This window comes from Neopsephotus bourkii, unplaced genomic scaffold (genome assembly GCF_033783945.1).
Source record: "Neopsephotus bourkii isolate Nb327-2 ecotype Australia unplaced genomic scaffold, CSIRO-AGI_Nbou_v1 NB_1067, whole genome shotgun sequence".
Classification (NCBI taxonomy): Eukaryota; Metazoa; Chordata; class Aves; order Psittaciformes; family Psittacidae; genus Neopsephotus; species Neopsephotus bourkii.
This window is the reverse complement of record NW_026901555.1, coordinates 4,334,373-4,359,148: the sequence shown is the minus strand read 5'-3', so window position 1 is coordinate 4,359,148 and position 24,776 is coordinate 4,334,373. Positions and strand designations below refer to the sequence as shown.

The 24,776-nt window shown below is 53.7% G+C and overlaps 1 long non-coding RNA gene across 1 annotated transcript; it reads right to left on the bottom strand.

The window, feature by feature from the left end:
- Positions 1-1,791: 1,791 nt before the first annotated feature.
- LOC133216900 (uncharacterized) lies at positions 1,792-20,170 on the bottom strand. The gene is made up of 3 exons (XR_009726751.1): positions 19,953-20,170; positions 2,486-2,605; positions 1,792-1,918 (listed from the first exon to the last, which is right to left on the bottom strand). It is a non-coding gene; the product is annotated as an uncharacterized LOC133216900 (long non-coding RNA).
- Positions 20,171-24,776: the final 4,606 nt, after the last annotated feature.

Sequence of the window (24,776 nt, the reverse complement as noted above, 5' to 3'; positions counted from 1 at the left end):
CTCCCAGTGTAGACACTTCAGTAAAAAGATAATCTTTTTAATGATTTTGCTTATAATCTTGCAGGCAATTCCCCTCCTAGCTAGTTTGGACAGTGCTGTGAGAAGACTGCTCTGGTGGAAGGTGTCCCTGCCCATGGCAGGGGGTAAGAATTAGATGAGCCTCCCAACCCAAATCACTCTGGGATCTATTTGCAAATCTTGGTCACTCTCCCATTCTCATAGGTGAGCTGTGCCGAGGGCAGGTCCACTCACAGCAACTCCTGGGTGTGCCTGGTGTGCCTGACTGTGCCCAGGGTTGGAACTGGATGAGTTTTAAGGTCCCTTCTAACCCTGGTCTCTTCATCTGAAAGGGACGGAGTCTTTACCACTTCTTTGGGCAACCTGATGCAGTGCCTCTACTTCAAAGCAGAATGTCCTACTGCTATACACCACCACTGGCTTCTGGCTGCACTAGCAACTTTCCTCTTCATTGGTGCGGGAAGGGGTTGTTCCTCTGTTAGCCCCCTGCAGAGCTGTGAAGCGGCTCTGGGTGGGGACATTGGGCTCTGGAGGAAACTGTGAGAAAAAAAACTTTTCTTCTAAAAGCTCAGGGTAGACAGCAGTGAAGCAGTGGTTTATTAATGTCATTGCAAAAACGGGTATCCTGGCAAGTAGGCATGCACAGCAAAGTCAGAACAATGATTTACATTTCCTATCCCATCTACAAGTTCCCTCCCTTGTTTCCCCATTGGTTGGGTATTCCAAGGTTTACAGACTATCCGATGCGTATAATCTGCATGCCAACTGTCCCACCTCTGGTTACATCTCCCCTTACTCGATTTTGTATGCCCCTTCCTCTCATTTATTTATCTCTTTTTATGGTTCGATTTCATAACTCTCTGGCAGACATGTGGTACCCCGACTTATGTTTAACCAACCTGCACCTGTTTAGTCATAGGTTGTACAAAGATAGTATTCTTTTTAACCACAGAGTGTATCTTTCATCCAGAGATGATATTGTCTTTAACCACAGAGTGTGTCTTTCTAAGTTATGGTATCTCAAACCCTTTGTTTTGTTCCTTGAGTAACAGCCCCAGCCCCAGTATTGAAAATCTTAATATTGGAAAGCCTAAATCTTGCAAAGCCCTATCCCCAAGTATGCAAAACCAACACTGTTTCTCTTATACTCCTTCTTATTCCTCTGTATGTTAATAAAATGTGGTGGTGTTTGAAAGGAGGCTTTCTCCTGGCTGTTTCTCAGTAAGTGACAATCTCCCCTCAGACAGGTTAAAGCCATTCCCCCTTGTCCTGTCCATACATTGCCTTGTAAAAAGCCCCTCTCCAGGTTTCTCAGCCTATCTCCAAAACCGCCACAGCATCTCCGTGGCCTCCTCTAAACTCACTCCAGCAGCTCCACATCCCTCTTGTGGTGTTGCTCCAGAGCTGGATGAGGACTGCATGGGGGTCTCCCCAGAGCACAGCAGAGGGGGAGAATCCCCTCCCTCAACTGCTGCTCATGCTCTGGGGATGCGGCCCAGCACAGAGGGGTTCTGGGCTGCAAGCGAATAGTGCTCTGTTTAAAAAGGAAAGCCGGTTGTATCTGTTGAAGTCAACGGCAGCAGTGCCTGCAACAGAAAGATTGAAACTGGGATAAGGTGCTGCCTCTCTAAAAGCTGGACTTTGCACAGTGCTGAGCCCCTCTGCTCCCTGTGGACGTGGGGCAGACTAGCCCTGTGCAAAAGGCCACCTGAAAACTGTGTGATCTCAAAATCCTGGGCAGAAAACAGCAATGACGCTTGGAAAGAGAGAGTGGAAGAACTGCCTTCTATCATTTTTCATACCTTGCTGAGCTGAACACAGTGTCACCTCTGCAACATCAGCCTCCATAATCTTCATTATTAGAGAAAATACAGGTTTGCATCAAAGCAGTCATAAAACACTGTAGTGTTTTAAACTCAGTCAGCCATGCAGTCTCTCTCTCACTCCCCCTCTTCCTTCCCCCCCATTCCCAGAGGGATGGGGAGGAGAATGGAAAAAATGTAACCCCCTCAGTTTGGGATAAGAACAGTCCAGTAACTAAGATATAACACAAACCTACTACTGCTACCACCAATAATAATAATGATAAGGGAAATAAATAAACAAGGGAAGCGAACACAACCACTCACTACCCGCCAACTGATACTCAGCCCGACTGAGAAGTGATCCAACTCTTCTGGGTAACTCCACCAGTTTCTATAGTGGGCATGATGTGCTGTGGTATGGAATACCTCTTTGCTAGTTTGGGTCAAGTGTCCTGTTTCTGCTTCCTCCCAGCTTCCCCTCCTCCCTGGCAGAGCATGAGACTCAGAAAGTCCTTGGTCAGAGTAAACATTACTGAGCAGCAACTAAAAACATCGGTGTTATCAGTGCTGTTCCCAGGCTGAAAGTAAAAAACACAGCACTGCACCAGCTTCTAAGGAGAAAAAAATGACTGCTACTGCTGAACCCAGGATAAATACACAACCAGAAATACTTGGCACAGGGAATTCAACACACAGACATTACCCATGTCCATGGAGACTGCCATCCCTAAATGCTACTGTATCTCTTCCTCCCTCTGGGCCCTGTACTTCTTCATGCTCCTCTGCAAGCAAGAGCAAAGAACAGATGTTAACAGCACATACCTGAGTGGCTCATACACCCCCTGCCACCACCCTGCTCTGTGCTGTGACTTCTCTGTCCAGTGCAGAGGGCCCTGAGCAGCTCTGACAGAGCTCCAGGTACCTTCAGAAGTGACTGAGCTTTACATTCACTTCAACAAACGGGAAGCCAGGCCATGCTGCAGGTCATGCAGAGAAGGTCTGAGATAACTGTAGGTTCTTTATACCTACAACACAGCTGTCAGCCCTTTTCTCTCACCTCTGAGACCAAGAGACAGAAAAGCCCCCTGAACTCTTCAGGAATAGTCTCACCTCAAAGGTGTTGAGCACATGTTCAGCCCTTTCTGGAATGGCTCAACAGCAGGAAGGGCCCCTTTGGGAAAGAAGATGGGTCAGTGGTTTCCAAAGGGACTGGTGGCCCTCTCCCTCACTGCTCTGGGCAGTGTGGTTGTTCCCCCGTGATGGGAACAGGCTGTTATACCAGGCACATGCCACACACTTCCCTCCTACCAGCCCACCATCAGCACCCTGAGAGCTGAGCTAAGGCCCAGGCTATGGTGCAGGAAGGGCAGAGTCAAATCCTGCAGGTAACTCCACAGGGAAGGGGTTCCCTTGACAAGAAGAGCCTCAGCACTACTCATTTTTAGGAAATTAAAGTGTCAGCAAGCACGAACTAGATACTCAGGGGAACAGCCCCCTAAGGAAGGAATGAAATAACACTGTCCTCCTGCGGCAGCAGACAAAGCTGTGGAGCCTAGATGGAGGGCAGTGGACTGAGCTGAAGGGGTTGGTGTGCTGGAAGGAGTGAGTGATGGCCTGAGGCTCAGAGTTGTCAGTGCTGCCTATTAACAGGGAACACAGACCCCTCTGGGAGGCAAGTCAAAAGATAGCATAGGCTGATGTGGCTTTTCAAGAGAGCTTTGGTTCACAGCCTGATGACCAAAGCTGACAGACAAGCAAGAAGGAGAAGCAGAAGCAAATTATCTCATTGCAGTATGCCAGCACACTTTGGGTTGGCCTTCCAAAACTTCTGCTGATTTAGGGGCAAATGAAGCACCCATCACCTCTGACAGGACGTAGCAGATCGACCTTACCCCAGCACTACAGTACCGTGCCTGCAGAGAAGAGGGAGAAGAGTGGTTTTCTTTATTGAAATGACTCATGGTGGAAACCTGACATGAGCAGAGGGGTTTCCATAAAAGAATGGCCCTGAGCATGAAAACAATGCACATCCCATACCTCTGGTCTGGATTCGGAAGTTGATCTTCCTTTCAGAGGGGTGCGTGATGCAGTAGCCACAGAACTCCACATCAGGGGTGAAGGAAGGGCGAGAGGAGAAGAGAGCAGTGAAACCCAGGCCAATCCACAGCAAATCTCAGGGAAGTCAGAGGCTTGGGCCATCTCAGACCTGCTGGGGCTCAGGATGTTTCTAACATGACTGAGGGTCTTACATGAAGGATGTCCTGAAAGGACACTACCCGTGCAACCTTATTCATGGTTAACCCTTCCATCTATCTCTGAGCTGCAGCTGGAGCTTTGCAGGGGAAAGACCTGGCTGGCATGTTGCTCAAGCAGGGGTTCCTCGGAGCGTGGAAACCTCTCTCCACACAGACCTGTTGCAGTTCTGCTGGGCAGAGGAGGCAGATGGCTCTAGGGCACCACAAGATGTTTGCAGACTGCACGACATCTGCTTTCACAAGCCAAGGTGGTTGGTAGAACATTTGTGCACACAGCAGAAAGCACAGCCCCTCACAAGAAGGCTGCTCTTTTTCTTGTCATGGTGATCTATCAGAGGAATCCACATGACATTTGCAATGCAGCTGTCATTTGAGATGATGCACTGAACTTCCTGCTGGAACTCTTCTGAGCCTTACCAGTGAGTCTTCACAAACCCCCAGTGCCTCCCAGCTCGATAAAATCAGAGTGAAGCCATTTGTATATTTTAATGGGGGCAGCAGGATTATTAATTTCCAGCATCAATTCCTGCATCTTGATGGAAGCATTAAAGATGATCGACTTGCTTAATACTGGCTGTTCCTACTCTTTTCTGACAGCACTTGCCCAAGAGGTGACATAGGTACTGCCTGACCAGCTGTACATCCCTCTGTACATCATTTTACCCAGAGCCACATAAGACATTCAGAAGTCTGTCTCATGTCTGTCATTCAATTTCCTCTGTAACCATAAGCACAGTGAGGGTTGGCTGTTCCTTAAGGGATGGGGAGCTGAAAGCATGAACTGTATGCCAGCCAATAGGGCAGAGAACTCACTGGCCAGCCCTGTCCCACAGCATCCAAGCAGGGGAGTAAGGCGGGTGCAAAGGTGGTAGCCAGGGCCAGCCAAGGGTCCAAGTCACCAGGCAGCTTTGTGGGGGTGAAATAGGTCTGAGGCCAGGCCGGGAAGACAATCTGCAGGGCAGCTGAGGGTAATGAGGGTCAGACGAAACCTATGACCACCAAGCAGGTCTACAGTGTACAACGAGGAGAGGCTGATGTCAGGTCAGGAAGTCAGTCCATGGGTCAGCATCCAACAGTCCAGTACAGGATGAGCTGAAGACCCATATTCATACAGCATAGCTCAGGAGGGATTGAAAGCCCCGAACTGAGCTTAAATGGGGCTCCTGAGCCTGTAGGCAGGGTGTGTGGGGGGGCCCGAGTGCTCTCCGGGCTAACAGCACAAGGAGAAAGTTAATCCTGTTAAGAGACGGGATAGGTAAGGAGCATCTGGCACCAGCTCCGATATAAATACTCCAACAGGCATGCACAGAGGTAGTTTTGCCTTTTTCCAGCAGCAACTGAGGTGCAACTTAGTGAGGAGAAGGTGTCGTGGTTTAAAACCCAGTCAGTCACGCAGTCTTGCTCGCTCACACCCCACCCCTCTTCTTCCCTCCCCCCCACTCCTGGAGGGATGGGGAGGAGAACCAAAAGAATGTAACTCCCACGGGTTGAGATATGAACAGTCCAGTAACTAAGGTATAACACAAACCACTGCTGCTTGAGAAGGGAAATAACAAGCGAAGAGAATACGATACCACCTACCGACTGAGGCTGACTGAGCAGTGAGTGCCCTTCCGGGTAACTCCCAGCTGCATCCCGGGCATGACGTGCTATGGTATGGAATACTGCTTTGGCTAGTTTGGGTCAGGTGTCCTGTCTCTGCTTCCTCCTGGCTTCCTCTCCTCCCTGGCAGAACATGAGACTCACACTTGGTCAAACCAAACATTTGAGCAGTAACTAAAAACATCAGTGTTATCAGATCTGTTCCCAGGCCAAAAGTAAAAAACAGCATTGCACCAGCTACTAAGAAGGAGAAAAGATGTCTGCTACTGCTAAACCCAGGACAGTATTCACCCCTTATTCCATACAATTCAGGTCATGCTCAGATCCCACATTTTCAATATGCCATCTCTCTTATATATATATACATCCACATACACACACAGACAAAGAAGTCATTTCTTAGTGCATGGACTGATTCCTATAATGCTGCTGAGTCCATTTGGTCCATGATGTCAGGTTCCATCTCTTGTAGCAGTCTTCTGGGGCAGGAGAGGCTGTGTGCAGTCTTGGATTGTTGCCTGCTGATACTGATCGTTCCTTTACTGCAGAACTTGTCTGGTTCTATCAAAGTTCATTCTCGGTTGGGATGATGGTCAGAGGAAAGTCAGACCCAGTTGCTGGTGATCTGAAGACATCTAGTTGATGGGCTGTAAAAGTATTACACAGCAGGCAACAGCATACAATTAAGTTCATTGGCTGTTTTCCCCTAAAATCAAATCCCCTTGAGGTATACATTGGACTTCCCCATCTTCCCTCATTACCCATCAAGTATATCTGGGTCCCTGAGCAAAAGCAATCCCACAAGTGGGTTTGCCTTTACCTGAAGCAGGAATAACCCAGACTGTCTTCCCCAGCAAATTCTTCATGTGCACCACAGGAACTTTGTCCCCCTCTACAGTATGTGAAAGTTCTGACTGGGCTGGGCCAGCCCTGTTGGCAGATCCTGTGGTGTTGACCAGCCACGTGGCCTGTGGTAAGTGTGTATCCCAATGCTTGAAAGTTCCCCCACCCATTGCTCTCAGTGTAGTTTCTAACAGCCCCTTGTACCTTTCAATTTTCCCAGAGGCTGGTGCATGGTAGGGGATGTGATATACCCACTCTCTTTGGCCCAAGTTTTTATAAGGTTATTCCGGAAATGAGTCCCATTGTCTGACTCAGTTCTCTCTGGGGTGCCGTGTCCCCACAGGATCTGTTTCTCAAAGCCCAGGACAGTGTTCCGGGCAGTGGTGTGGGGCACAGTGTATGTTTGCAGCCATCCGGTGGTTGCTCCCACCATGGTAAGCACATGGCGCTTGCCTTGGCAGGTTGGTGGCCGTGTGATATAATCAATCTGCCAGGCCTCCCCATATTTATGCTTCAGCCATTGTCCCTCATACCAAAGAGGCTTTAACCATTTGGCTTGTTTAATTGCAGCACATGTTTCACACTCATGGATAACCTGGGCAATAGTGTCCATTGTTAAGTCCAGCCCTTGATCATGGGCCCATCTATATGTTGCATCTCCGCTCTGATGGCCTGAAGTGTCATGGGCCCACCGGGCCAAAAATAATTCACCTTTATGTTGCCAATCTAATTCCATCTGAGCCACTTTAATCTTAGCAGCTTTAGCTACTTGTTGGTTGTTCTGGTGTTCCTCAGTGGCCCGACTCTTGGGTGCATAGGCATTTACACGGCGTACCTTCACCAGCAGGTTCTGCACCCAGCCAGTGATACCTTGCCACAGTGCAGCAGCCCAGATGGGTTTAATTCTGTGTTGCCAGTTGCTCTGCTTCCATTGCTGCAACCATCCCCACAGAGGCTCCAGGTAAGACCATTCTCCCCAGCTGGATGTACAGTATGTTTTTTACATCTGGCCTGGTCCGGACTGGTCCAAGGGCCATTGAATGAACAATCTTGCGTTTAATTTGCTCAAAGGCTTGTTGTTCCTCAGGGCCCCATTTAAAATCATTCTTCTTCTGGGTCACATGATAGAGGGGGCTTACAACTGAACTGTAATTTGGGATGTGCATTCTCCAGAACTCCACAGCACCCAAGAAAGCTTGTGTTTCTTTCTTACTAGTTGGTGGAGACATTGCTGTTATCTTGTTGATCACATCTGTGGGGATCTGTCTACATCCATCTTGCCATTTTATTCCCAAGAATTGAATCTCCTGTGCAGGTCCCTTGCCCTTACTCCGTTTTATGGCAAAACCGGCTCTCAGCAGGATTTGGATTATTTCCCTCCCTTTCTCAAAAACTTCCTTCTGCTGTATCACCCCACATGCTAATGTCATCAGTGTATTGCAGGTGTTCTGGAGCTTGTCCCTGTTCCAGTGCAGTCTGGATCAGTTCGTGGCAGATGGTAGGGCTGTGTTTCCACCCCTGGGGCAGTCGGTTCCAAGTGAAATGGACGCTCCTCCAAGAAAAAGCAAATTCTGGCCTGCACTCTCCTGCCAAAGGAATTGAGAAAAATGCATTGGCAATATCAATCGTGGCATACTACTTGGCTGCCTTTGACTCCAGTTCATACTGAAGTTCTAGCATGTCTGGTACGGCAGCACTCAATGGTGGTGTGACTTCATTCAGGCCACAATAGCCTACTGTTAGTCTTCACTCTCCGTTAAGACTTTCGCACTGGCCGTACGGGGCTATTAAAGGGTGAGCTGGCCCTGCTGATCACTCCTTGACTCTCCAGTCTACAGATCAGCTTATGGATGGGAATCAGGGAGTCTCAGTTGGTGTGATATTGTCGCCGGTGCACTGTTGTGGTCGCAATTGGCACTTGTTGTTCTTCGACCTTCAGCAACCCCACAACAGAAGGATCCTCTGAGAGACCAGGCAAGGTGGACAGCTGCTCAGTTTCCTCAGTCTCCAAAGCAGCAATATCAAAAGCCCATCAGTACCCTTTTGGGTCTTTGAAGTACCCTCTCCTGAGGTAGTTTATGCTGAGGATGCATGGAGCCTCTGGACCAGTCACAATGGGGTGCTTTTGCCATTTCCTCCCAGTCAGGCTGGTTTCAGTCTCTAGTACAGTCAACTCTTGGGATCCTCCTGTCACTCCAGAAATATAGATGGGTTCTACCCCTTGACAGCTTGATGGCATCAGGGTACACTGTGCTCTGGTATCTACTAGAGCCTTATACTTCTGTGGAACTGATGTGCCAGGCCATCTGATCCACAGAGTCCAGTAAATCTGATTGTCCCCTACCTCCACCTGGCTGGAGGCAGGGCCCCTCTAATAGTCATCACAGTGCTGGACACCTAAGTCGTGTTGAAAGGGATTATTCTTTGTTATCACAGGAGCTGGAGTAAAATCTGCTCTTCCACTCCATCTGAGAACCTGCTCACCAGAGACTGAAGCCAGAGCTCTCATGGGATGATCAGCCTTGACCCTTGTTCCCCTCTTCAATTCACACACCCATTCCTCCAAAGCTGAAGTAGGTTTTCCATCCCACTTCTTCATGTCTTCTCCATGATCCCGCAGGTAAAACCATAGGGTGGCCCGTGGTATATACCTTCTATATATTCTCTCTCGAGCAATAAGATGCCTTTTGCTAATAGCTGAGACGTGTGTTGGTACACGTGAAGAGCTGGATAGATTAGATAGATCGTACCTCAATTGTTTGAGATTCTGGGACAGTTTTTCCGCAGCTGAGATGATGGAAGGGGTGAGATTGTCTTTGAACTCTCAGAGTTTATGAATCATTTCATCCACTGTTAGTGGTACTATGTCATTCCAGGTTACTGTTGCCAATGAATGGGCATATGATGATGGTGCATTCCATGTAAATTTTTGCCACATGGGTCGTGTACCTTCAACTTCAGCTGGGTCTATGGGTATATCCCTGTTATTTGGCTTGATGTGATAGATCATCTCGACGATGGCCGATTCCCTCAGAGACTAGACGCCTTTGTCTAAAGTAGTCCACTTGGCCGAACAATTCATAACATCGCCCTTGTATGGAAACCTTTCTTTCACAGCTGCCAAGAGCTGCCTCCAAAGACTGAGGGACTTTTTCTCTCTTGCAATTGCTTTGTCAATTCCCCCTTCTCTAGTAAGTGATCCCAGCTGCTTGGCTTCTGTACCTTCTAGTTTGTGACCTTAGGCCCCATTGTCCCAGCATTGGAGCAACCAGGTGATGACGTGCTCCCCTGGTTGATGGGTAAGATCTTTTTGCATATTTCGTAGCTCAGTTGAGATCTGAGGTCAAGAAGTCACCTCTTCTTCTTCTTTGTCATGTGATGATGACTCCTGACCAAATGCTGTACCGGGTGCTGAGTACATTGTTTCTTTATCTTGCTTCACGCTTATTGCCTCTTTTTTGCTTTTTCTCTTGTGTACAGGGGCAACTGATATTGGTACAAATTGGTCCTCTGGTTTAGCTGCAGTGATTATCACTGTGGTTTGAGTAGCAACTGTACTTGTCGCTGGGGGTGGTGTAGCTGCTGTGCTTGGAGCTGGAGTAGCTGCGCTGACTGTTGCTTTGCTGTCAGATCTAGGGAAATTTTTTTCCTTTTGAAGGTGCTGGTTAGTGATGAAAAGGCCCTGTAAGCACAGGCCAAGCCCCAGCACATTGCCATGACTTTGAGCACTGATTTGTGCTCAGGTGATATTGAGTTTCCCATGTTCCCAGCCGTTTACCTCAGCCAGAGGTATTCAATTGCTGTGCAGGTCTTTCAGAGTTCAGCTGGGCTTCCTCACCAGTTGCCAAGTCACGGCTCTCCATCAAGTCCCTGTTTGGGTGCCATTTGTGAGGATTGAAGGCAAGGACCCAGAGGAAGAGTAGAAGCTGGATAGTTTATTACAAGGATTACACAGTATTTATATGCTTCCAAGCAATTAGCAAAACAGATCTGTGTTTGCCTTGAGGTTACATTTATGACATTGGGCAAAAGGTCTATTGGATTTTCTTCTTCTGAGTTCTGACATCTTTGTTCCTTGTCAGTTCCAACATCTTCCAAGTACCAGTCAGGGATGGGTCACTCTTAATTGCCTGTGGTAGTTCCTCCCTCCCATGGTTCCTGACACTTTCAATACATTCCAACCCCCACACAGCAGCACTTGGAAGAGAGGTGGCCCAGGTGCTTGTTGTCCATGGTGTCACTTGACCACGCCACATTCTTGTCTGGCGTCCGCTTGCGCAGCTTCAGCAAGAAGCAGCAGTTCTCCAGCTCGGCAGCACTACTCTCGGTAATGGTCCGCCAGGTGCGCCATGTTCCCAGACTGGTGTTAACGGGAAGGGGGGGGTGGGGGTGTCATGGATGATGCCAAAGCTCCGGAAAGGGCATGGAGCATCGGGAAGGGCAGGGACTGACCACTGTCATTGCCGTCCCAGTGCAGTAACCACCGACACCCCTGCTTCCAGGAAACCAGATCTAAAGACTGTGTCTGGGAAGCTGTACCATGATCACGCACATGGCCTTTGCTTCCCTCCCTGACCTCATGTGCCTGGCTGTTTCCTTGCTCAAGGCCTGTGCTTGTGAAGGCAGAGAGAGAATGCATCGACAGAAGGCCCCACCAGTCAGAAAGGGAAGTCATGGGGAGGGGCCTGGAGCAGCTTCTCTTGACTGACTGCTGTGTCAGTCACCCCCAGAACTGGGCGAGAGAAGCTTCCACAAGTGCAGGAACTGGGGCCAATGAACTGGGGCATGTGTGAGCCCCTGGGGCACTCTCTCCACACCAAACACCCCCATTGGCAGACTGGTGGTCTCTCCCTTTCTCTGCCACCCCACCACCCCACTTTCTCTCTCTCTCTCTCTCTGTTTTGAAAGTTGCTAAGTCACACCAGGCCCACCTCGACTTCTCATGAAGCCGCAGAGCTCAGGTGGAGTCTAACTGTGAGAAGGTGAACACTTACAGAGTATTTGTTCCATTGAATTTGGTGTTTGTGTAGGGACCTCAGGTGTTACCTCAGCTGAATCCACACAGAGGGGCTTCTGAGGGAGATTCACATTAAGACATCAGGGACAAGTTCTCCCCTGTGAGGGTGCTGAAGGCGCTGACACACGGTGGCCAGAGAAGCTGTGGCTGCCCTATCCCTGGCAGTGTTCAAGGCCAGGTTGGACACAGGGGCTTGGAGCAAGCTGCTCTAGTGGAAGGGGTCCCTGCCCGTGGCAGGGCTTGGAACTGGAGGAGCTTTAAGGTCCCTTCCAGCCCTGGTCTCTTTCACCAGAAGGCACAGAGCCTTCCCCACTTCTTTGGGCAACCTGCTGCAGTGCTTCTACCTTCCAAAGCAGAATCTCCTATCCTCCACCACAGTTTCCTGGCTGCACTAGCAGTTTTCCTCTTCATTGGTGCAGGAATGGGTTGTTCCTCTGTTGTGCTGGTTTTGGCCATACAGCAGTGAGGCTCCTGGGCTCTGCGATGTCCACACGCTCGGGGGTGAAGCTTCCTCTCTGGAGCTGCTCGCCTCTGCCAAGAAGCTTCTCCTACAGAAGCTGCCTCCTCATGGTCAGGAGAGGTGTATTCTTCCCTGGGCTGGACACTGGTGGGTGGCTGAGCCCCAAGAGCAGCTGTGAATGGTGTCACATCTAGTTGCCAACTGCTCTCTACTGGTGTCCCCCAGGTACTGAGGCTAGTGTTGCTTAATTTCTTCATTGGAATCATAGAAACACAGAACCAGATTGTTGATGATCTGGATGAGGGGATGAAGTGCACCCTCAGTAAGTTTGTGGACAACACCAAGTTGAGTGGGAGTGTTGATCTGCTGTAGGGCAGGAAGCTCTGCAGAGGGATCTGGACAGGCTGGATCAATGGGCTGTGGCCAGTGCTATGAGGTTCAACAAGGCACAGTCCCGTGTCCTGAACTTGGCTGGGAGCATCCTGGCCTGTATCAGCACCGGTGTGGCCAGCAGGAGCAGAGCAATGATTGCCCCCCTGTACTGGGCCGCGTCTCGAGCCCTGTGTTCAGACCTGGGCTCCTGCTACAGGAGAGTCGTTGAGGTGCTGGAGCGGGGCCAGAGAAGGGCAACAGAGCTGGTGAAGGGCCTGGAGCACAGGTGTGATGAGGAACGGCTGAGGGAACTGAGGGGGCTTAGTCTGGAGAAGAGAAGGCTGGGGCGGGGAACTTATTGCTCTCTACAGCTACCTGAGAGGAGGCTGGAGCCAGGAGTTTCCTGCTCTCCTCTCCCAGGGAATAAGGGATAGAACAAGGAGAAATGGCCTCAAGGTGAGTATGGGAAGTGTAGACTGGAGTTTAGGAAGCATAACTTCAGGTGTAGTCAGGCACCAGAACAGGCTGTCCAGGGCAGTGCTGGAGTTGCCGTTCCTGGAAGAGTTCACATGCTGTGTAGACCAGGCCCTGAGTGCCATGGGTCAGTGGTGACCTTGGCACTGCTGGGGAACACTGGGACTTGATGATCTGAAAGGTCTTCTCCAACCTGGTTGACTCTGACTGCCTGCAGCAGCCCTGGTGTGCCCAGTGGTCACTGACACTATGGTGCCACCATCACAAAGCCTCGCTGGTCACTGTGGAGATGCCACAGTGGTTCTGTGGTGGAACCAGTCACGGGCGTGGGCATCTCCATGGCGACCGCCAGGGCTTTGTGACACGGTGTTGAGCGTGGGGTAGATGAGGAGCAGAGCCCTGGAGTACCTCAGTGCAGAGGAGCAGCCTCCCTCAGGAGGCAGCAATCCCCTGGAAGCCCCCGGCAGTTCAGCGTCCCAGGACGTGGAAGATGCCCGTGGGTAAAGAGGCGAACGCCCGTTCCCAGCCCGCTGAGGGCAGGCCCAGCGAGCAGAGAAGGCGGCAGGTGAGGGCCGGGGGCAGGAGGGAGAGGCCGGTGGTGGGACGGGGCCGCTCGGAGCTGCCTCGGTGACAGCGCCAGGCTTGCCCGCACTGCACGGGCCGCTGTGCCAAGGCAGCCGCCTCCATCACACACCTTTTCCTCCTCCTCCTGCCCGCAGGTGGCCCACAGGCAGCCCGAGGAAGCGCCGCAGGGCAGCCGGAGCCAGGCCTCATCCCGCCATGGGATCACGCTGCCGCGGGTCCCCTACCCAGAGCGGTTTCGGCCTGTCGTCAGCCAGCAGGCACAGGTAGGGAGCCCCAGGGAGACGGGGCCAAACGTCTTCCTGACCCCGGGAGATGCTGACGGGCGGGCGGGAGGTGCAGGAGGGAGCAAGCTGAGCCCCCCGTGCGTGCCCCGCAGGCTGCCCGGGCATGCCGGGGGTGCTCTGGGCAGTGACCGTGGGCTGCGGGTGGCCAGCCCTCTCCCGAGCCGGCTCTGGGAGCAGGTGGCAGCTGCCTGCGGGGCTGAGCCCTGCCCTGGGGCTGGCAGGGGAGCCCAACTGCCTGAGCTCAGCCAGCTGGGACACGGGCACAGGCGACACCGTCACACAGCCTCTGCTCGCCTTCTTTTGCAGATGGGCAGCCTGGGGCACCGAGTGGTGCTGCCCAGCACCAGGGGGTCGAGGCAGGAGCAGACCCTCCATCTGTCACCATCGGTGGCAATGGCACCCCAGCTGCCACCTCGCTCAGAGAGAGCAGTCAGCAGCTCCTGCAGGCAGCCACCTGTAACAGCAGCAGCCTCTGCAGCTTCTGGCCATGGGAGCATCTCTTCTGTTGGCAGCACAAGCAGCGACCAACGGCAGCTTCTCAAAACTGCTGCCCAGCTGCGCCGCGTCCCCAGTTACGCCAGCAGAGATGCACGGTCCACAGCCTCTGCTCCCACAGCTAAGAGCTCAGGCAGCACGAACACAGTGCTGCACAGCTACAGCACTGCGAGCCAGGGACCCCGGCAGCAGCCAGTGGCACGGCAGGAGCCAGCACACAGCAGGGCTGCAGGGACACAAGCAAGAGCAGCCACTGTCCGTGCAGCCAACAGCAAGGCCCCAGCCACTCAGCACAAACTGAGGAGCGCTGGGCGAGCAACAGAGCACCTGCCACCAATCCCAATGAAACGCATCACTACGTGCATCAACACCAAGCTCCTCAGTGTGCACTACAGGCCTGTTGCAGAGCGTTTGCCCGCTTTGCTCAGCAAGATCAAGCCTTTGGAGCAGCCGAAGAGGAGCTGCCTGGTCAGAGATCCTGAGAAAGAGGAGCACCAGGCACGTCTCATTCCCATGGCACCGGGATGGGCTTCTAATAATGCTGGCAAGAAGGAGGCAGCACCACATAGACAGAGACATGCACCTGCTGTGGAGACCATCGAAGTCAGGAATACAGCTGTGCAGGTCAGACCACCGGTCAAAAAGATGAAGCCGTTGCTCCCACCTGTGGCTGTGGTCTCTAGAACCAACAAGAAGCAGGTGGAACAGCAAGAGATAAGCCAAAGATTGCATGTGGAGATGGCAGCGTTGTCACAGGCAGCACTTAAGGACACTGAGTTTCCTGTGGATGCAGAGCCTCAGGGAGAGCCAAAACCAGCTCCTCTCGTCCAAGCAGCAGATGAAGCTGGAGAAGACATGGTTTCTCCCGTGTCTGGAGATCTTCAACAGGAGGCCAGCACAGACATTGTCTCCCAGGCACAACATGAGGAGAAAGTTCTGGGTTCAGTGACAATGATCCCTGGGGCAGAGTCTGGGATATCTCACCTTGCGCCTGGAGCAGGTGATGAAGAAGCAGCAGCAGCTTCACCTTTGACTCAGGGCTCTGTGGAACAAGAGCAGGAGGAGGTACCGGCATCACCTTCCCGTGGCTTTGATAAGCAGGAGGTAGAAGCAGAGGCCCAGAGAAAGTCATTTGCCCTGCTCAGCCCTACTGCCTCTGAGTTGTTTATGCAGGAAACAGCCAGGCACTTTGTGAGGGGCGTTGTGCACAAGGCTGTGGCTGCCATCCAGGAAACAGATGAGCAGCCTCAGGAGCAGGAGGATGTGGCCCAAAGCCATGTGGATGTGTCAGTGGCACCAGTGATGCCAGTAGCACTGGAGGACATCGAGACTCCTATGGCTGTAGAGCCTCAGGCAGAGCCCAGCGCAGCCCCTCTTGTCCCAGCAGCAGATGAGGCTGAAGAAGACATGGTGTCTCCCATGTCTGCAGACCAAAAAGAGGCCAGAAGAGCCATAATATCTCTGGCAGGAGACAAACAGGAAGAAGCAGCTGCATTGACAGAGAACGCTGGGACAGAGGGTGAGAAACCCCACCTTGCAGGGGGGACAGGATGGAACAGACACGGACGCGGGCCTCAAAGCAGAAGGAGGCACCGGCATCAGCCTCCCCTGGCTTTCACGAGACTCCTACAGCTGTAGAGCCTCAGGCAGAGCCCAGCTCATCCCCTTTCGCCCCAGCAGCAGATGAGGCTGGAGAAGACATGGTTTCTCCCGTGTCTGGAGACTATCAAGAGGAGGCCAGCAGAGCTGTTGTCTCCTCAGCACAACACGAGGAGGAAATCCTGGCTTCAGTGACAATGATCCCTGGGGCAGAGTCTGGGATATCTCACCTTGTGCCTGGAGCAGGTGATGAAGGAGAAGCAGCTTCACCTTTGACTCAGGGCTCTGTGGAACAAGAGCAGGAGGAGGTACCGGCATCACCTTCCCATGGCTTTGATAAGCAGGAGGTAGAAGCAGAGGCCCAGAGAAAGTCATTTGCCCTGCTCAGCCCTCCTGCCTCTGAGTTGTTTATGCAGGAAACAGCCAGGCACTTTGTGAGGGGCGTTGTGCACAAGGCTGTGGCTGCCATCCAGGAAACAGATGAGCAGCCTCAGGAGCAGGAGGATGTGGCCCAAAGCCATGTGGATGTGTCAGTGGCACCAGTGATGCCAGTAGCACTGGAGGACGTCGAGACTCCTATGGCTGTAGAGCCTCAGGCAGAGCCCAGTGCAACTCCTCTTGTCCCAGCAGCAGATGAGGCTGAAGAAGACATGGTGTCTCCCATGTCTGCAGACCAAAAAGAGGCCAGAAGAGCCATAATATCTCTGGCAGGAGACAAACAGGAAGAAGCGGCTGCATTGACAGAGAACGCTGGGACAGAGGGTGAGAAACCCCACCTTGCCACAGGAACAGATGAACAGACATCATCTGTGGCACAAGAGCAGAAGGAGGCACCGGCATGGCCTCCCTGGCTTTGCGACTCCTACAGCTGTAGAGCCTCAGGCAGAGCCCAGCTCATCCCCTTTCGCCCCAGCAGCAGATGAGGCTGGAGAAGACATGGTTTCTCCCGTGTCTGGAGACTATCAAGAGGAGGCCAGCAGAGCTGTTGTCTCCTCAGCACAACACGAGGAGGAAATCCTGGCTTCAGTGACAATGATCCCTGGGGCAGAGTCTGGGATATCTCACCTTGCGCCTGGAGAGAAGGTTTGAAGGTAAGCAGCTTCACCTTCAACTATTCTGTCCTCTGTCTAGAGCAGGAGGAGATTACCGGCATCACCTTCCCATGGCTTTGATAAGCAGGAGGTCAGAGCCGAGGCCCAGAGAAAGTCATTTGCCCTGCTCAGCCCTCCTGCCTCTGAGTTGTTTATGCAGGAAACAGCCAGGCACTTTGTGAGGGGCGTTGTGCACAAGGCTGTGGCTGCCATCCAGGAAACAGATGAGCAGCCTCAGGAGCAGGAGGATGTGGCCCAAAGCCATGTGGATGTGTCAGTGGCACCAGTGATGCCAGTAGCACTGGAGGACGTCGAGACTCCTATGGCTGTAGAGCCTCAGGCAGAGCCCAGTGCAACTCCTCTTGTCCCAGCAGCAGATGAGGCTGAAGAAGACATGGTGTCTCCCATGTCTGCAGACCAAAAAGAGGCCAGAAGAGCCATAATATCTCTGGCAGGAGACAAACAGGAAGAAGCGGCTGCATTGACAGAGAACGCTGGGACAGAGGGTGAGAAACCCCACCTTGCCACAGGAACAGATGAACAGACATCATCTGTGGCACAAGAGCAGAAGGAGGCACCGGCATCAGCCTCCCCTGGCTTTCACGAGACTCCTACAGCTGTAGAGCCTCAGGCAGAGCCCAGCTCATCCCCTTTCGCCCCAGCAGCAGATGAGGCTGGAGAAGACATGGTTTCTCCTCTGTCTGGAGACTATCAAGAGGAGGCCAGCAGAGCTGTTGTCTCCTCAGCACAACACGAGGAGGAAATCCTGGCTTCAGTGACAATGATCCCTGGGGCAGAGTCTGGGATATCTCACCTTGTGCCTGGAGCAGATGATGAAGGAGAAGCAGGAGCTTCACCTTTGACTCAGGGCTCTCAGCCCCAGGTGAGTGACACCCATGTGGCCGGCACTGGGGATCCCAAGGTGCTGGAGGCAACCCCAGATCCTAAAGCAAGTGTGGCAGGTACATTGCTGGTGCTCCCTGTGTCATCCCGCTGACATTCCCTCCCTCCCCTGCCTGTGCTCTTGCTCTCCCATCCGGCACCGCTCCTCTGGAGCAAAGGCACTGAAGGAGAGCAGCCCGTGAGGGACCTCCCCAGTGAGCAGCCCCCAGCAGCAGCCCCAGAGCCCATGTGACGGGCCAATGCACCACCCAGCCCTGGCGCTGGTTATAGGGCAGCAGGGGAGAAGGCAGCCCATGGCACAGCACCCACACAGCTACGTGCAGCCCTGAGAGAGACAGGGCTGGGGAGAGCTGTCAGCTCCTGATGTTCTGCTGTGTGTTTACAGGAGGAGCCAGCGGCCTTCCCTGAGGAGAAGGATGAGGAGGCGAAGGAGGAGTTGGAATGTGTTAGTGACAAAGAGCTATCCCAAGGGGAAGCCGTCACCATGTACAACATCTGCGTCAGCCCTTTGGAGCCAGAGCTCTTCCAGGACCCCCGAGCAGACATCCAGGTGGAATCCAGGATCCGCAGCAACGTGGGCACAGATGCGACATCAGAGGCAGCTGGAGACGTGCAGAGAGTGTCTCCTGCCCTGGCCGCTCCCACGGAAACCGAGCTGGCATCTCCTCCCCTGGCTGGAGCTGCTGAGGAAGAGCAGTGCCACACACCTCTCGCTTCCATGGAACAAGAGCAGGAGGAGGCACTGGAACCACATTCCCATGGCTTTGATGAGCAGGAGGTAGAAGCAGAGGCACGGAGAAAGCCATTTGCCCTGCTCAGCCCTACTGCCTCTGAGCTGATACGATCAGAAAGAGCCATGAGCTTTGTGAGAGGCATCCTGCCCAAGGCTTTGTCTCTCGTCCTCGAAATCGACAAGCAGCCTCTGGAACAGCAGGACATTGATGAAAACCTTGTGCGTGTACCAATGGCAGCAACAAGGCCTGCAGCAGTTGAGGACACGGAGTCTCCTGCGGCTGCAGAGCTTCAGGCAGAGCCCAGCACAGCCCCTCTTGTCCCAGCAGCACATGAGGCTGGAGAAGACATGGTGTCCACTGTGTCTAGAGAACATCAAGAAGTGCCTGTAACAGTAGTTGTCTCCCCAGCTGATGAGGAAGGGAAGCATCACGCACCTCTCGCTGCCGTGGCAAAGGAGAAGGCGGCACCAGCACGAGCTTCCCATGCCTTTAGCGAACAGGAGGAAGATGAGAGTCCCCGGAGGCTAATACTTGCTATGCTCCGCACCCTACCCTCTGTTTTGGCTTCAGAGGAAGAAGCCAGCTGCTTCGCAAAGGAAACCATTCACAGGATTTTTGCTGTGAGGGAGAAAACTATCCAGCAACGTCTGGAAGGGCAGAACATGGCTGAGAGAGAGACACCAGCACAGGCCAGGCACCTGTGCACAGATAGACAGGGACCAGGACAGACCTGGACACAAGGATCAGTAGCAAGCTTGAGCCAGCTACCACCACAGGCCCAGAGACAGGCCCCAAAAAGGAGCTCAGCTGTCTACAGGGCTCTGCAGCTTATGTTCGGGCACAAAGAGAGGGAAGCACCGGAAGAGCATCAAGGAGAGGCCAGCAAAACCTTTACCTCCGCGCCATTCTACTGGGATGAACCGGCAGCAGCTCAGGACACCAAGGAGAAGACAACTACATCCTCGACTCGACTGGCACCCAGGCCAGGCTGGTGGCACCGTTGGCGCAAGATGGACAGTGCCAGGTCCTCCACTACCTGTGAGAGGACTGAAAGCTCTCAGTGGAAAACCCGCATGAAAATGCAAAAGGGGCAGCTGCAAACACGACGAAACCTGCTACGCGTCCATCCCCATTCCTCCACCTATAGTGGGGAAGCCCCTGACCCAAACGAAGGATTTCGTGACATCAGTCATGAACATGTCCAAGAGCAACAAGTATCCCGCTTCAGAAGGACGCTGAAGGCTCTGCGCAGGGCTTTCCGCTGCTCCTGCATCAACCCGAAAGTGGAGGAGTAGAGCCCCACTGCCACCTCCAGACCCCAGGGAGCTGCGCTGAGTACATCGTGCCCCAGCCTGTGCTCGCTGTGGACATTTTCTCGGGCTGATAAACCCGATCTCCATCCCCACAGTGCTCACCTCTGCCCGCTCCAGCTTTTCCCTTGTGTCAGTAACAGAAGCCTGCGGAGCGACCTCTTTCCTTGCAGCACTTCCCAGCTGCTGCGCTTGCAGTCCTGCTGGCTCTTGGCAGCACATGTTGGCCAAGTAGGAAAAGCGCATCCCGATGCAATGAAACAGTGTGTGATGCAGTGGTTCCCATGTCAGCTGGCTTTTGAAGCCCGGTGCATGCTGCAGCCTGGTGCAGCAGATTGGAGGAATAAAGTGCGAGGCTTAGAGTTGCTAAGGCCAGAGATAAGGGCCGAGAGACTGTGATTCTCCTGCTCCTCCTGCGCACGCAAGCACTGGAGCGATGCAGTGAGAAGCTGGCAGTGTTTCCAGAAGCAGAACTGTAAATGGGCAGCACATGAGTGACTCCGCTCAATCCCCCACTTCCCCATCCTGCAGCGTTTGACCAACCGAGTGCGGTGGGTCTTGCAGCTGCCCCGAGCCATGGCCTTGTGTCCCCAGGGCTGCAGCAGAGGAAGGACAGGGAGGTGGGCCTGAGGCTCCAGATGTACTTGTGCAGGAATGCGCACACAGCTCTTGGTTTGTGTTTGGGGTTGGGAAATCACCTTGCACTCCTGGACACCCTGTGTGCGTCTGGCAGGCAAAGCTCCATAGTGCAACTGGAGCAAGAAGAGAACAACTTGATCTTGCTGGAAACCAGCTCTAAAGACGCTGTCCTGGAAGATCTAACATGAGCTCATGTTAGCCTTCGCTTCCCTCCCTGACCTTGATACCTGTGAAAAAAGGGTTAACATTGTGCCTGCTTGCTTAAGCAGTCACTGTGCTTGGTGAAGCAGAACTGTAGGAGTCCAAGTTGCTAGAACGGTGAAGCAGAATTGTAGGAGTTACAGCTGCTGGGCCGGATTGTAGTAGATAAGATTCATAACTTTAAGACATTCTTGTTTAAATAGGATCGATAGAAAGAAAAGGAACAAGAGATAACCAGAGTAACAAAATTTGCAAACTTGACAAGTTTCTGCTTTAAGATACGTAAAACCGCCTTGTACCGAACCTGAGGTTTGGATAGGAGCCGAAACCCTATTGAGTCTGTGTGAGAACAAAAGGTTACTCTCAGTGATGAAGAGGAACTACAGGCCTTCATCCTCACGACCCCCTAACGATCACCACCAGGAGGCACTGCACAGGCGCATCAATGGGACGAATGCCAGAAAATTCATTATAATACTAGACAGGAATAGGTTTTGCATATGTATTAGGTGTGAAGCAATCTCATGTTTATGTAATCATTATATGTAATATAAACAAACAGAGTGGCAAACGAAGGGCGCGCATGCTTTTGGAAGAGCAGTCCCCCATGCGCCTCAGCGCTGAATAAAAGCATACCTACTTTACAACTCTAACGAGCTGTGGAGTCTACCCATGTATCAACCTCATGTGCCCAGCTATTTCCTCATTCGGGGCCTGTGGCTGTGCAGGCACAGACAGAATGCATCAACAGAAGGTCCCAGTGGTCAGAAAGGGAAATCATGGGCAGGGGCCTGGAGCAGCTTCTCTTGACTGTCTGCTGTGTCAGGCACTCCTGCAACTGGGCGAGAGAAGCTTCCAGGAGTCCAGGAACCAGGGCCAATAAACAGGGACACGTGTGAGCCCCTGGGGCACTCTCTCCACACCACAAACACCCCATTGGCAGACTGGTGGTCTCTCCCTCCTTTCTCTGCCTCCCCAACACCCCCCTTTCTCTCTCCCTCTCTCCTCTGAAAGTTGCTAAGTAACACGAGGCCCACCTCGACTTCTCCTGAAGCCACAGAGCTCAGGTGGAGTCTAACTGTGAGACAGTGAACATTTGCAGAATATTTGTTCCGTTAAAGCTGGTGTTTCTGTAGGGACCTCGGGTGTTATCTCAGCTGAATGCGCACAGAAGGGCTTTTGAGGGAGATTGAGCTGAGCTCTTAGGCAGAAGCTCTTCCCTGTGAGGGTGCTGAGGCGCTGGCACAGGGTGCCCAGAGAAGCTGTGGCTGCCCCATCCCTGGCAGGGCAGTTTAAATTGCTGGACACAGGGGCTTGGAGCAAGCTGCTCTAGTGGAAGGGGTCCCTGCCCGTGGCAGGGCTTGGAACTGGAGGAGCTTTAAGGACCTTCCAGCCCTGGTCTCTTTCACCAGGAGGAACAGAGCCTTTACCACTTCTTTGGGCAACCTGCTGCAGTGCTTCTACCTTCCAAAGCAGAATCTCCTATCCTCCACCACAGTTTCCTGGCTGCACTAGCAGTTTTCCTCTTCATTGGTGCAGGAATGGGTTGTTCCTCTGTTGTGCTGGTTTTGGCCATACAGCAGTGAGGCTCCTGGGCTCTGCGATGTCCACACGCTCGGGGGTGAAGCTTCCTCTCTGGAGCTGCTCGCCTCTGCCAAGAAGCTTCTCCTACAGAAGCTGCCTCCTCATGGTCAGGAGAGGTGTATTCTTCCCTGGGCTGGACACTGGTGGATGGCTGAGCCCCAAGAGCAGCTGTGAATGGTGTCACATCTAGTTGCCAACTGCTCTCTACTGGTGTCCCCCAGGTACTGAGGCCAGTGTTGCTTAATTTCTTCATTGGAATCATAGAAACACAGAACCAGATTGTTGATGATCTGGATGAGGGGATGAAGTGCACCCTCAGTAAGTTTGTGGACAACACCAAGTTGAGTGGGAGTGTTGATCTGCTGTAGGGCAGGAAGCTCTGCAGAGGGATCTGGACAGGCTGGATCAATGGGCTGTGGCCAGTGCTATGAGGTTCAACAAGGCACAGTCCCGTGTCCTGAACTTGGCTGGGAGCATCCTGGCCTGTATCAGCACCGGTGTGGCCAGCAGGAGCAGAGCAATGATTGCCCCCCTGTACTGGGCCGCGTCTCGAGCCCTGTGTTCAGACCTGGGCTCCTGCTACAGGAGAGTCGTTGAGGTGCTGCAGCGGGGCCAGAGAAGGGAACGGAGCTGGTGAAGGGCCTGGAGCACAGGTGTGATGAGGAACGGCTGAGGGAACTGAGGGGGCTTAGTCTGGAGAAGAGAAGGCTGGGGCGGGGAACTTATTGCTCTCTACAGCTACCTGAGAGGAGGCTGGAGCCAGGAGTTTCCTGCTCTCCTCTCCCAGGGAATAAGGGATAGAACAAGGAGAAATGGCCTCAAGGTGAGGAGGGGAGGTATAGACTGGAGCTTAGGAAGCATTTCTTCAGGTGTAGTCAGGCACCGGAACAGGCTGTCCAGGGCAGTGCTGGAGTTGCCGTTCCTGGAAGTGTTCACATGCTGTGTAGACCAGGCCCTGAGTGCCATGGGTCAGTGGTGACCTTGGCACTGCTGGGGAACACTGGGACTTGATGATCTGAAAGGTCTTCTCCAACCTGGTTGGCTCTGACTGCCTGCAGCAGCCCTGGTGTGCCCAGTGGTCACTGACACTATAGTGCCACCATCACAAAGCCTCGCTGGTCACTGTGGAGATGCCCGTCACCGGTTGGGACTCGGTGGTACCAGTCACGGGCATGGGCATCTCCATGGCGACCGCCAGGTCTTTGTGACACGGTGTTGAGCGTGGGGTAGATGAGGAGCGAGAGCCCTGGAGTACCTCAGTCCAGAGGAGCAGCCTCCCTCAGGAGGCAGCAATCCCCTGGAAGCCCCCGGCAGTTCAGCGTCCCAGGACGTGGAAGATGCCCGTGGGTAAAGAGGCGAACGCCCATTCCCAGCCCGCTGAGGGCAGGCCCAGCGAGCAGAGAAGGCGGCAGGTGAGGGCCGGGGGCAGGAGGGAGAGGCCGGTGGTGGGACGGGGCCGCTCGGAGCTGCCTCGGTGACAGCGCCAGGCTTGCCCGCACTGCACGGGCCGCTGTGCCAAGGCAGCCGCCTCCATCACACACCTTTTCCTCCTCCTCCTGCCTGCAGGTGGCCCACAGGCAGCCCGAGGAAGCGCCGCAGGGCAGCCGGAGCCAGGCCTCATCCCGCCACGGGATCACGCTGCCGCGGGTGCCCTACCCAGAGCGGTTTCGGCCTGTCGTCAGCCAGCAGGCACAGGTAGGGAGCCCCAGGGAGACGGGGCCAAACGTCTTCCCGACCCCGGGAGATGCTGAGGGGCGGGCGGGAGGTGCAGGAGGGAGCAAGCTGAGCCCCCCATGCGTGCCCCGCAGGCTGCCCGGGCATGCTGGGCGTGCTCTGGGCAGTGACCGTGGGCTGCGGGTGGCCAGCCCTCTCCCGAGCCGGCTCTGGGAGCAGGTGGCAGCTGCCTGCGGGGCTGAGCCCTGCCCTGGGGCTGGCAGGGGAGCCCAACTGCCTGAGCTCAGCCAGCTGGGACACGGGCACAGGGGACACCGTCACACAGCCTCAGCTCACCTTCTTTTGCAGATGGGCAGCCTGGGGCACCGAGTGGTGCTGCCCAGCACCAGGGGGTCGAGACAGGAGCAGACCCTCCATCTGTCACCATCGGTGACAATGGCACCCCAGCTGCCACCTCGCTCAGGGAGAGCAGTCGGCAGCTCCTGCAGGCAGCCACCTGTAACAGCAGCAGCCTCTGCAGCTTCTGGCCATGGGAGCAGCGCAAGCAGCAACCAACGGCAGCTTCTCAAATCTGGTTCCCAGCTGCGCCGCGTCCCCAGTTACGCCAGCAGAGATGCACGGTCCAAAGCCTCTGCTCCCACAGCTAAGAGCTCAGGCAGCACGAACACAGTGCTGCACAGGTACAGCACTGCGAGCCAGGGACCCCGCCAGCAGCCAGTGGCACGGCAGGAACCAGCACACAGCAGGGCTGCAGGGACACAAGCAAGAGCAGCCACTGTCCGTGCAGCCAACAGCAAGGCCCCAGCCACTCAGCACAAACTGAGGAGCGCT